Genomic DNA, 14,328 nt, shown 5'->3' on the forward strand with positions numbered 1-14,328 from the left:
AGGCTAACCCAAAGGAATGGCCACTCACCTCTATGCACAACAGCAGTACTTACCTCAGTGTCTTCCTAGTCCATACAATAAGTCTAGCTTTCAACCAAAATTTCTTAAGACATATAAAAGGGTAAAAAAAGTCAGAAAAAAGAATAATTAGACCCAGGTTCAGATATGACACAGATATTAGAACTGTAATTTAAAATAAGTACAATAGGTGTGTAAAGGACAAAATGAATAGCATAGATGAGCTCGGAGTAGGTTTAAGACATCCTAGGAAACAAATAGTAAGCTCTAAATAGGTGGCTAGGATCCCTCAAACTGAGATGCAAAAAAAAAAAAAAATAAAACGGAGGGAAAACAGACCAGAACATCCAGCAACAGTGGGACCATAGCAAGAGGTCTAGCGTACACATAACTGAAATCTCAGCTAAAGGAAAGACAGAAAATAGGAAGAACATATTTGAAGAAATAGTGGCTGCGAGTTTTTTAAAGACAGATAACAATTGACAGAACCATGAATCTCAGAGAACACCAAGTGAGAAAACACACACAAAAACAAAACAAAACAACAAAAACCTAAACCAATTTACATCATTCCAATTTACAACAGTGCAAGGCAAAGAGGAAATGCTGAAGGCAGGCAGGAAAAAATACATATCACCAAAAAGGAATAAGGACAAACACCAGAGCAACCTTCAAATCAGAAACCATGGAAGCAAGAAGACAAGAGTGATCCCTTGGAAGCACAGAAAGAAAAAAAAAATTAAAATCTGTCAACTGAGAATTCTATACCCAATGGAAACATTAATCAAAAAGGGTGCTTTCGAAGACCTGCTCTACTAGAAATGTCAAAAGAATTTCTTCAGTTAGAAAGAATACAATGCAGTCAGAAAGGCAGAAATACCCAAATAAATGAAGAGTGTCAAATATGGAATGAATGAAGGTTAGCATATTTTTCCTATTTTTTATTCCTCTGAAGGATAATTTACTGTTTAAAGCAAAAAGAGAAAAATGTACTTTGTGTTTATAACATAAACAAGAGTGAAATATATGAATTCAATGGCACAAATAAAATGGAGTGGGAGGAATTGGAAATATACTGCTGTAAGTTTTATATACTTCACAGAAAGTATTATAATATTATTTGATAGAAAACTCAGATTACTTTAAAAATTTATATTATAAGCTGTAGGGAAGCCACAAAACATTATGAAAAAGAGATGCACATAATAAATCAATAAGAAACACATAGCATAGATGTAGCAGAATTCGAAGAGTAAGAATAATTAAATAGTAGTAGTAAAATCAAGACTTTTAGTGAGTCCTATTTATTTTTTTAAAATATATTTTTATTGGTTATAGAGAGAAAGGGAGAGGGAGAGAGAGATAGAAACATCAATGATGAGGGAGAATCATTGATCAGCTGCCTCCTGCACACCCCACATGGGGATCGACCCCTGCAACACGGGCATGTGCCCTGACCAGGAATCCAACCGTGATCTCCTGGTTCATAGGTCAAGGCTCAACTACTGAGCCACACAAGCCAGGCTATACTTTTGTTTTTAAAATATTTTCACATAAAAGTTTTTTTAAAATATATTTTATTGATTTGTTACAGAGAGGAAAGGAGAGGAATAGAGAGGTAGAAACATCGATGAGAGAGAAACATCGATCAGCTGCCTCCTGCATACTCTCTGCCAGGGATGTGCCTGCAACCCAGGTACATGCCCTTGACCGGAAGTGAACCTGGGACCCTTCAGTCCGCAGGCTGACGCTCTATCCACTGAGCCAAACTAGTTAGGGCCACATAAAAGTTTTTCATGTTAATGTATCTAATCAACATGCACATTAGAGTTTTAATATCAGAATAATTTTGAAATCACTGAAATGTCTTAATTATGACTAAAATTTGGGATTCTCTATGCCCTGAGAAATGATAATCTCTTGATTAACATTCTATCTAATTACTTCTCTTTTCTTTTTTTATGGACAGTATTAGTGATTCAGATCACAGATTGCTTCAGTCAGACAGAATATTTTAGTTCCACATTCCATATTTACAAGATATGTAAACATGGACCTGCATTAGTGTCTTCTGGTCACCTTTTTTCTTGTTTTGCATAGAGATTGATGATGGTGATGATGGTGGTAATGGTAATGGTGATAATAATGATGATAGAGATGGTGATGATAGTGATGGTGATGATGATGGTGGTGATGGTGATGATGGTGGTTATAGTGATGGTGATGATAGTGATGGTGATGATGGTGATGGTGATGATGGCAATGGTGATGGTGATAGTGATGGTGATGGTAATGATGGTGATGATAGTTATGGTGATGGTGATGGTGATGGTAATGGTGATAGTGATGGTGATGATGGTGATGGTGATGGTGATGGTGATGAAATCTGCTCTACAGGCTTGGAAGATTGGATGACAATATCTGTAAATTGCTAAGAAGAAGGTGTGGGATATAGCATTGAATAAACAAAACCTAGTTTATAACCCTTAAGAATATTACCTAATGAGGGCAACTAACCAGGTTTTGTCTCCCTAAGATTCATGTGTTGAAGCCCACCCCCATTATGGCTGTATGTGGAGACAGGACTGAGGAGGAGGTAATTAAGGTTAAGTGAGGTCATAAGTCGGTCTCTGATCTGATAGGATCAGTGTCCTTCTAAGAGACACAAGAACGCTTGCTTTCTCTCTCCACATTCACTCGCCAAGGACAAGCTGTGAGAGGACAGAGGGGGGTGGCCATCTCACCAGGAACTGGCCCTGCTGCAACCTTGAATTTGGACTTTCCAGTCTCCAGAAATGAATTTCTGTTGTTCAAGCCAAACCTTCTGGGAGTTTTCTCTATTTGCAAGCCGACTCATACACTAAGGATAGGAATCCATTTCTAGACGGCTTCTTGACGTTCCCACACTGTCTGGCTTGCATCTTAGATTTGATACCACACTTGTGATGACTATATCATTAGAAAAAGAATAATGCCTAAGTGAGGGACACTAAGTCCTATATTATCAACAAAAACATGAGCTGTCAGTAGACTACCTATTATTATAATCACATTTCTGGAGTGATCATGATAAATTGTTATGTCCTTACATGTGCGCATGAAGAACAACTCAATCACATGTACAACTTTACATTCTCAATTTCTAAAAATTTGTAGCAACCTATATGCACCTCAGTAAGATTTTCAAATTAATATACTATTTCTCTTTGAAAGGTAATGTTATTACTTTAAGCACTTAAAACATCCTTAAGTGCGCTTTCATGCATGCTTAGTAGGATAAAACTAATCAATAATAAAAATGCCAACACATTTAGAAGCTGGGACATTCGCTTGCTTGGCTTGGCGCATAAGTAAGTGGTAGCTTGTTACAGTTTAAACTCATTACCATCATATGCAACCTGAGATTGATTAAATGTTAATTTTTAACTAAAAATTGGAAAATAAATAAATATTGCTAGTAATAAATGACTTCTGAATAGTTGTAAATAAAGGTAACTAAAAATGCTAAAATTAGGCATTAAAATTAAAATCTGATTCAAAATTAGTTACTTATTTAACTTGTGTTCAATATGTTCTTCCCATTTTCATATTAAATATGGTGTGTTTGTTCATAGACATCCTTTTTTTCACTATTCAAAGTATCATATTTTCAAAAAACATTTCAAAATATGAGGTGGTTTTGGCCGGGACTTGTCCTCAGGTTATGAGTGAGGAAACCGGGAACATGGAAGACAAATGAGCTTGATTCACCCACAGGTTCAATCACAGAACGTTAACTGTCTGCATTTCCCTAACCTAAATATCTGGTCATTTTTCTCTGTGATCCTCCAAGAAACAGTAATGAAGTGCTTGTTTAACAAGATGCTTCTTTATATGAGATCTGAGATAAAATGGGAAGTATATTAATAAGCACAATATCAAATCTAAGTGGTATTTTATTATTTTTGTTTGGCCTGCCTAACATAAATTTATCAACCCCGCCCCCAAAAAAAGTAATTTCCTTTTTAATCAAGTCTAAACGCTGGGCCTTGAATGTGAAATATGCTGTCCTCATAAGCATTCCTGGCATTACCCATGCAGCAGGGCAACCAACCTGAACGTACTGGACATTTTGTGAATTGAGTCGCTTTAGGATCTGCATTACTCGGGCAATGCCGAAGAACAGAGATTAGACCGGACATATCCACCTGTTCATCTTATCAGCGAGTCTCTATGGAGAATCTGATGGAGACCCCACAGTTAACAAACAATGTTCTGTCCCAGTGGAAACTTCCTCCCCAATTAGATGCTGACAAGGTTTAAATGCCCAGGCCTTGCTGGGATTTATGATGTGATAGGGGGAGAGAATGATGACACATTCCCTGTTGTTCCCCAGTGACATAATCCTATATAATAAAAGGCTAATATGCAAATCGACCAAACGGCCGAACAACTGGTCGCTATGATGCGCACTAAACACCAGGGGGCAGCCACTCAATGCAGGAGCTGCCCCTGATGGTCAGTGTGCTCCCAAGGGAGAGTGCCTCTCAGCCAGAAGCCAGGTTCATGGCTGTCAAGTGCAGTGGCAGTGGCAGGAGGCTCTCCCGGACTGCGAGAGGGTGCAGGCCAGGTTGAGAGACCCTGCCCCTGAGTGCATGATTTCATGCACCGGGCCTCTAGTAGATTTATAAGGAAGACAACAGAAAATAATGTTTAGTGGTACATCCTATTTTGGTCTCCCTGTAGCTGACTCAGAATTCTGACAATTTCAGGGGAAAACTAAACAGTGTTATTTACTGTGCTTAGTTGTCATGATCAACAGGGGCCCATTGTGGTTCTGTTTTTCTCTTTCATCATCAGCATCATCATTTGGCATCACTATCATGGATGTTGCCATTATCACCCTCATCTTCACAGATTCTTATTATGGGGTGGGGGCAGGTTAGGACATAAACAACTCTGGGGACCATTACTCCACCTGCCGCCATATTGAGCACAGTTTCCCACAGGCTGCCCTGGCGGCCTCATTTCCATCCCCTGCTGCTCCATGCCTCCTGCAAGCAGCTGAGCCATGGCGAGCTCCCTGTGGGTCCTGAAAACATGGGCTTCATTCCAGGGGTGAGGCCTTGGGGCCATCTCTTCCTTCTTCCTTGAACAAGGAGTCTTCCCAAGGTGCAACCATCACAGTCTCCTTTGCTTCGTTCATCTGCTGAAACGTGCTGCTTTCCAAACGCCCTTCTCTCGCCAACCTACCTCATCTAACCCCACTGTCACCATCACCCCTGTACCCTGCCTCACTCCCCCCGGAAAATACATGGAGTTGTTTCTGTTGTTATTGCCTGGGTTCCCAGTGAGAATCTGAGCACCATTAGGGCAGAGATTTAGCGTTTCGATTCACCCCAGTGCTCTGTGCGGGCAGGTGACACGTTCTGTAGATGGATGGATGGACAGATGCACGCTTTCGTGCTGGGATCTACGGCTGCCACTTCGCATTGGATGTTTCTTTTAACACTCACAGCATCACATGGAGTGGTCACCACGTATGTTTCATAGCCAGGACAAGCACGGTTCATAGCAGTGACGTTATCTGAGTCTCCACCAGAACCAAGGGGGGCACCCACTCACACACACCTACTGGCACATCCCCTGTTGTTCCCCAGTGAAGTTTCTTTCTTTCTTTCTTTCTTTCTTTCTTTCTTTCTTTCTTTCTTTCTTTCTTTCTTTCTTTCTTTCTTTCTTTCTTTCTTTCTTCTTTCTTTCTTTCTTTCTTTCTTTCTTTCTTTCTTTCTTTCTTTCTTTCTTTCTTTCTTTCTTTCTCCCTTTCTCCCTTTCTCCCTTTCTCCCTTTCTCCCTTTCTCCCTTTCTCCCTTTCTCCCTTTCTCTCTTTCTCTCTTTCTCTCTTTCTTTCTCTCTTTCTTTCTCTCTTTCTTTCTCATCTTTCTTTCTCTCTTTCTTTCTTTCTTTTCTTCTTTCTTTCTTTCTTTCTTTCTTTCTTTCTTTCTTTCTTTCTTTCTTTCTTTCTTCTTTCTTCCTTTCTTTCTTCCTTCCCTTCCTTCCTTCCTTCCTTCCTTCCTTCCTTTCTTTCTTTCTTTCTTTCTTTCTTTCTTTCTTTCTTTCTTTCTTTCTTTCTTTCTTTCTTCCTTTCTTTCTCTCCCTCACTCCCTCCCTCTCTTCTTTCTTTCTTTCTTTCTTTCTTTCTTTCTTTCTTTCTTTCTTCTTTCTTTCTTTTTTTTCTTCTTTCTTCCTTTCTTTCTTCTCTCTCTCTCTCTCTCTTTTTTCCTTTCTTTCTTCCTTTCTTCTTTCTTTCTTTTTAAAAAATATATTTGTATTGATTTTAGAGAGGAAGGGAGAGGGAGAGAAAGAGAGAAACATCAATGATAAGAGAGAATCATGGATCGGCTGCCTCCTGCATGTCCCACACTAGGGATTGAGCCCTCAACCCAGGCATGTGCCCTTGATCAGAATCAAATCTGGGACCCTCCAGTCTGCAGGACAACACTCTATCCACTGAGCCAAACCAGCCAGGGCTATTTTTTTATTTTCTTTTCTTTTTAAAAATATTTTTATTAACCCAGCCAAGTCTCCACCACTCAACCCTCCATGCTCCCTGCAAGGGGGGGCGGGGGGGAAGAGGCTGGTCTAGGCCTTCAGAGCGATTGTCATCTTACTGGACATGTGAGATGTATTTGAGGGATAAACATCAGGGCACAAAACAGGAGGATGAAAGAAATAATAGAGTGCCTGCTGCATAGGATGTGTCCATAAAGGTTTCTCGTACACTTGAAGAAAGTGGATTTCTTTACATCTCGGGGACGTGCAAAGGCCCTGGACGTCAGAGCCAGTGGCAGAGCACCAGGAAGGAGGTGGGTGTGAAGAGCATGGAAAGGCAAAGCTCGGGCACTTTCCCACCACCCTCACGCTAGGGTTTCCTGTGATGGGCAGGCGGGGGGATCTGCTGGTGGGGTGGGGAGTATCTTGAGACAGAGCAGAGACCGTGGTGAACACCCACTAGGGTATCCTTTAGTACAGATGTTCTCCACTCTGGCTGCAAATTGGAGTCCCCTGGGAAGCTCAGCAAATAGTCCCCCGTGGGAAACTCCCCCCTAATAGAGGTGGAATTGGCGTCAGAACCATTAACAGTCCCCTCAGTGGTGGTGATGTCCAGCCAGGGTGGAGGCTGCTGCCGTGGTCCACATGGGTGAGAATGCTTCCCGAGGTCTGGCTCCCATGGAGAAAGGCTCAGACAGCAAATCAATGGCTGCCTTACACTGTGCTCCATTGAAGACAGAATACTTAAGAAGCATTGCACTGTCCTCAATCTAATTTCTCTATGTCATAAAGACAAATAATACATTTCTTCTTAAAGATATATTATTATTGATTTCAGAGTGGCAGGGAGAGGGAGACAGAAACATCAAAGATGAGAGAGAACCATGGATCGGCTGCCTCCTGCATGCCCTGCACTGGGGATGGAGCCCATAACCCAGGCATGTGCCCTGACTGGGAATCCAACCATGACTCCTGATTCATAGGTCGATGCTCAACCACTGAGCAACGCTGGCTGGGCAATATATTTCTTTAAATATCCAACAATTTCATTACATATATGTATACATATATAGATGTATCCATTGCTAAAGAATATACTAATACAATGGTCAAGAAACTCATTAGTCAACAGAGCTAAATATCAACAGTACGATTGAAATTTCTTTTGAGAGCCAAATTTTTTAAACTGAAACTATATAGGTAGGTAGGTACATTGTTATTAACTTAATTAGGGTACTCCTAAGGCTTAGGAAGAGCCACACTCAAGGGGCCCAAGAGCTGCATGTGGCTCACGAGCCGCAGTTTGCCGACCATGGTACTAGTACATAAATGAACTTTACGTAACTAAGATGATTGTGTGTGCCCTCAAAATAAGGTATGACTCGGTTTAACATTTTCATCTGCATGAAATTCTCAGAAGCAAGAGCTCCTCTGGTTTCCCTGGGTTGCAGCTTTTCCATGTTTCCCATAGAAACAGCGATACCATTGAAAGTTGCAGCTGGGATATTGGTGCAGCCCCCTGAACCCCGAGAGTGGCGTTACTGGAGGAGCCTCGGGTCGTTTGCTGTGACACTTATTTTGTCTGAGAGATGCTTCTTCCATCAGCCCTGTGAGTAAGGGATGTGACATCAGCTCTTTCCGCTGCTGCTTTCTAAAATAACAGTCACATCCTGAAAAGCAGGCACATGCAGTGACAGGACACAGCCTGCCTTTATTTTTAAACAATTATGTTTTAACTAGAGGCCCTGTGCATGAAAATTCGTGCACTCGGGGGCGGGGGGCGGGGAGGCCCTCAGCCCGGCCTGCACCCTCTCGTAGTTTGGGACCCCTCGGGAGATGTCCACCTGCCAGGAGCAGGCCTAAGCTAACAGTCAGACACCCCTCTGGCAGCCTGGGAGCCCTCAGGGATGTCCAACTGATAGCTTAGGCCTGCCTCCCCATGAGGAGTGGGCTTAAGTCACAGTTGGACATCCTTAGCATTGCTGAGGAGGTGGGAGAGGCTCCCGTCACGGCGGCTACACTTGCAGCCATCAGCCCAGCTTGTGGCTTAGCGGAGCTCCCCCTGTGGTTGAGCGTCTGCCCCCTGGTGGTTAGTGCATGTCATAGTGACTGGTCATTCCCAGTAGGTCCACTGTTAGGGTCAATTTGCATATTACCCTTTTATTATATAGGATCATTGTAAACACTACTGTAACTTTTTCTCCCCAGCCCATCCATGAGCCAAGGTAACTTAGAAAAGCAGAAAATAAAAAAAAAAAAAACACAGAAAAAAAACACCAAAACAATTCACACCAGGCTTTTATCAAGAAGAGTGGCTGAAGGCTATTTTCAGAAGAGGGACCAGAGACTGGAGGAAATACCATTGACTGTTTAAACCAGGTCAGCACTTATCTACCCTATGAAGCAGCAACGAGCTCTAATTCAGTATAAGTTCCTGTGCTTTGCCAAGGCCAGTGTGTTCAGTGGATAGAGCGTCAGCCTGCAGATTGAATGGTCCTGGGTTTGATTCTGGTCAAGGGCATCTACCCAGGTTGCAGGCTCCTCCCTGGCCCAGGCCCTATTCAGGCCCGTGCAAGAGGCAACCAATCAATGTGTTTCTATCACATCGATGTTTCTCTCTGTCTTTCTCTCTCTCTAAAAACCAATGGAAAAATATCCTCCGGTGAGGATTAACAAAAATCTACATAATAAAAAGCCAGGGTCATAACGACCGATTACGACCGAAGGCTTGACCAGAATGGAAGTCAGTGCTGGGCTGCCGTGGTGACCCAGCACTGACTGCCTAGGGGGCTGTGGATCAGGCCCAGAGAGAGGCCTGAAGAGAGAGAGGCAGGGTCTGATCTGTAGCCTCTGTGGTAACTGTTGATCAGCACTTGCCTCTCTCTTTAGTTCCAGGCCTGGCCAGCAGCCACACCTCCATTTCTCTCCAGGCCTCCACTAGGGCTGCTGATCAGCCCTGCCTTTCTGATAAGGCCCGGTTGATAGGCCCAGAGATGCTGACTGGCATAGAAACTGACCTATCAGAACCAAATCTGGGTCAACTGTGAGGAGCCAATGGCTGCCTACGAGGCAGAGCTTTGACACTGACTGGCATAGAAACTGACCAATCAGAACCAAACTGGCTGGCAAAGGAGGGAAGTTGGGGGCAAGATCAGGCCTACAGGGGAGGACAGTTAGGGGTGATCAGGCAGGCAGAGGCAGTTAGGGGCATTCAGGCAGGCAGGTAGAGAGGTTAGGGGCAATCGGACAGGCAGGCAGGTGAGTGGTTAGGAACCAGCAGTCCCAGATTGTGAGAGGGGTGTCTGACCGCCAGTTTAGGCCCTATGGGATCGGGCCTAAACTGGTAGTTGGACATCCCCCAAGGGGTCCCTGATTGGAGTGGATGCAAGCTGGGCTAAGGAACCACCCCCCACCGCCCCCGCCTCTTTGCACAAATTTCATTCACCCGGCCTCTGGTAATAAAATAAAGATAAATTTCTGCATTCCTGCATCCTGTTAGAAATGAACAAACGCTCCTGACATGCGGGTTTGCTCATTTTTGTTCTTTTCGATGCCTCAATACCTGCTTCTCCCGTAGAGAGAGCCTCCTCATTGGTGCTCTCGGTCTGTGCCTCTGAGGAGCACCTCAGGGCAGAGGGTGAGCGGGCCTGTGGGGAAGGGACCACGTGGCACCAACCAAAACCCACGAGAACTTCCTCCTAAATGGAGACGAGGTGAGGCAGGGCCACAGCCTGAGGATCCGGGGCTTGGAGAGGCTGGCGCCCCGGGACCTTTGCAGTTCCACACGCTGCAAACGCCGGCCTCTCAGCCGCAGACGCTCACACACAGCACCTGGCTGAGGCAGCAGGAATGCGAGCACGTGGGAAACCATGGGCTCCAAGCGCAATGCAGTGGCCATGGCCGTGACCCAGAACTGTGGCAGCCAGAGAAGAGGCGGAGCTGTGGGCTGGGTCTGTGACGGACAGGGCAAGGGCCTGGTTGCCATGGCGAAAGGCAGCAGGTGGACATTTCCAGGTAACAGCAGGTGCAGGAGGCACAGAGCCCGGAGCAGCTGCTCTGCACCTGGCACCTGGCACTGGCACCTGCCCGGGGACTGATGCTCGCTTCACACCTGGGAGGGGAGCCGGTGGGAGAAGAGGTATCTGGCCTCATACTCACACTCGTTTCCCTCCCGCGGCCTCTGTAAGGAAGAAGCAAACTGTCTGTAGCAGCATTTTTAGGCCTCGCTGTTTAATTTAATTCTCGTCCACTCAGCGGGGGCCTCTCTAGGTACCCGACTCACTGTGCATTCTTCTGAAAAGAAAAAAGAAAAAAATCCCAACATTGTCTTTTCTTTGTTAATCCCCACCCAAGGATATTTCCTTCCCCATTGATTTTTAGAGAGTGGAGCGGACAGAGGGAGGGGGAGAGACAGAGAGAGACACATCGATGTGAGAGAGACACAACGATTTGTTGTCTCCCACACGAGCCCCACCCCAGGCAGGATCGAACCTGCAACTGAGGTACATGCCCTTGACGGGAATTGAACCCGAGACCCTTCAGTCCGTGGGCCGTACCTCTAACCACTGAGCCAACCAGCTAGGGCCAACATTGTCTTTCTTGCTTGGATTTCATTTCCCAGCAGGAAAGTTGAGTGGTTGTTCATTCCCAAGTCCAGTTGGTCCTGAAGCGAGCGTACGGAGTGAATAAAGTCACTGAATGGGTTAATGGGAACTGGGTTAGATTTATTTGAGACTTTTTAACTGTTCCCTTCCTCTTTCTTCATCTATTCTTCCTTCCACTTGATGCTATCCTTCTCTTACCAGTCATTTCTGTATCCATGCCCCTTCTCCCAAACGTCCAGCTCAGCCGTGAGGGGCATGTGGTCCCAGAAAATGGGCTGGGACTGGGGTGGGGGAAGGGGGGAGGGGAGGGACGGCCAGCCGGGCCTCCTGGTGCAGATCCCACAAGGTGCTGACTCGAGTTCCCCATGTTTCAGAGGAAGGTCGGTGCTCACAATGAGAAAGTTCTAGAACGAGAAAGGATAGAAACCAGATACAGGCATGGAGGATGATGAAGGCTTTCTTTAGTAAGATAATGTTATGGATAGCCTCATGCAGCTCGCCCTGACACACCGGTGCCAGGCACCAGCTATGCAGCTGTGTTTCGTTCCCCAACCTTAGGTATGGGACGAAAAAATATAAAAATAAAGACCATTTCGGCAATTTAAGTCATTATGGGGGTTTTAGGAGAAAATACATTCTTTTCAAATTATTTCCTCAGCAACAGAACTAATCAAAACATTAAAGGCTAAATTTAACATTTCCTTGTAAGGGGCACAAATGCAATTATTTCCCTAAAATTGCTATTGATTGCATCCACTCTTTTTATAAAAGATGGTTTCTGACACGTCCGGCTCATTATCCGAGGACCCATTATTCTCATGTGAATGGAAATGAACATTTCTTATTATGGTGCATATAGAACGATACATGATGTATCATTAAAATCTCAAAATGTACATTCCAGAAATATCAAACCTAACAACATGAGCGTGTTCAAAAAGAATTTTTCAAATAGATTAATTAATTCAAATCTTGCTCCCCAACATTTTCAAGTAATTTTTATCCCCGGGCATTTAAAATGTCTTCATGTGGCAAATGCGACAGGGATTGCTAATTGCCTATTAAAAATCCGCACTCTCCTTTTCCGTTAGTAACAGAAAGAGTATATCGATAGAGGCAGGGATGTATATTCAGCTATTTCTTTTTATTTTTTAAAATGTATTTTTATTGATTTCAGAGAGGAAGGGAGAGGGAGAGAGAGACAGAAACATCGATGATGAGAGAGAATCATGGATCAGCTGCCTCCTGCACGCCCCACACTGGGGATCGAGCCCACAACCTGGGCATGTGCCCCTGAGTGGAATCGAACCTGGGACCCTTCAGTCTGCAGGTCGACTCTCTATCCACTGAGCAAAACCGGCCAGAGCTATATATTCGGCTATTTTTTAAAAATCACCTTTATTTCTTCACTTCCCTTTGCAAACGCAAGCAATGAAACATCTTAGCAGAGTCGCCTGGTCATGGAGGGAGAGCTGGCGGTCTCTCCCTCTCCCTCCTCCTGCTCTCAGGATGAGGCTGCAATCAGCGGTTGCTTCTCCAGGATGGAGGGTGTGCAGCAGAAGGTCAGGAGGCACTGAAGCTGGAACCAGACAGCGGGAAGGACAGGCAGCTACTGGGGTCCCGCTGAGCCACACCCAGCCCCGGGCCACCTGCACCCACTTTCGCTGCATCGAAGGCACTTGGGCTTCAGGCCTGGCTCCCTCGGGGCCAGCACCCCTGGTCAGGATGCCCACAGACCCTGCACCTGCCGCTTCAGGTGAGCTTTCCCATCTGTGCGCCCAGGGCGGGCCCAGGACCTCCCAGCTCACGCTGTACTGCCGGCCCCTCCCTCCCTGTGTCACCCAATGGTCTCCTGGGAATTCCATGCAGGCCACGGAGCTACCAAGGGGCAAGGATTCCAGGGACGGGGTGAACGCCGGGAGTTGGTCTTTGTAGTTAGTGATTTGCACTTGAAATGGAAACATGCATTCATGAGTAAAAGGTTAGCATGCAGACAAGTAACCACACTCAGATGTACCCTGTTTTTCAGATGAGTCCTCTGGTAAGCCAGTTATTTTAAACATTTTGGCATTCTTCATTATCCACCATGCTGTTTTTCTCCTAAAAGTTTCATGTTTCTCTCTATTATCTTAGTTTTATAAGGTAAAGCATTACATTTTGACAACTTTATATCTTCTCTTTGAGCTTTGAAGGTACATATTTATGGGACAAACCTTGGTGTTTGGATGCCAGGAACACAGAAAAGCAGAAGAACTGAAAATGAGGTGAGAAATCCCATGCCTCTGAGGACAGACCATTCTCCAGGGACACCCTGTTAAACTTCCTATTTTTGTTGCCTCTGAGTTTATCATATCACAAAGCTTTAAGGATACTTTTAAACCTTTTCATCTTAATATACAGTGCAGATTTCTCACATAAAAAACACATACATGGAGAGGGTCAGTTTAAATGTAATATTCAAGTATATTGGGTTGGGTGAAATGGTTTTCCATTTAATGCCAGCCTTATTCATACATCGCTGGGATGTTTGCCACCTTCCACGCTCATGACCAGCAAGGTCTTGGTTTATACACACTCAGCATCCAGAAACTTGGTACTGCACTGCAGGCCTGCGTGGCTGACGGAGGGTTCCCCTGATGTGTGTGGGGTTCTCTGTCTCCTTACAAGCTGCAGACCGGGCCTTGGTCCAGCTGTCAGGGTGTAGGGAGCAGCTAGGGTCAAGCCTCAGGCTGACCTGTGGCAGGGCCACGAATAAGTCCCAGCCTGGAGGGCAGAGCTCTTCTAGCATAATGAAGCCTGACCTTGCAGCCTTCCCTAATTCCTTCCTAAGTAGCTAATGAGCTGTGGGAGGTGCAGAAAGTGTTGCCAAACAAGAACATGTGTATACATGTTAATCTACCCTTGTTTTAATCAGACTATAAAATATAGCATCAGCTTGCAGGCTGTGTCTTTTGTGTCCTCATTCAGGCAGGGGAGATCCACCAGGCCCCAGCTGTATTCTCTTGTCTGTCTTTTCTTCAACCCTTCACTGCCCCTCGTCAGGTTCACCCTTGGCTGTGCTGGAGCGGCACATCTGGGGAGTACAGACATTCATCCCTCTGCACCCAGCACCCAGCCCCCAACACCTAGTGGTAGGCGGTAATTAACCTGAGCTCTTTCCTCTCTTTCAATTGCTCCC

Source organism: Myotis yumanensis, unplaced genomic scaffold, assembly GCF_028538775.1.
Source record: "Myotis yumanensis isolate MYYU_CA2020_CCGP unplaced genomic scaffold, mMyoYum1.0.hap1 SCAF_5, whole genome shotgun sequence".
Lineage (NCBI taxonomy): Eukaryota > Metazoa > Chordata > Mammalia > Chiroptera > Vespertilionidae > Myotis > Myotis yumanensis.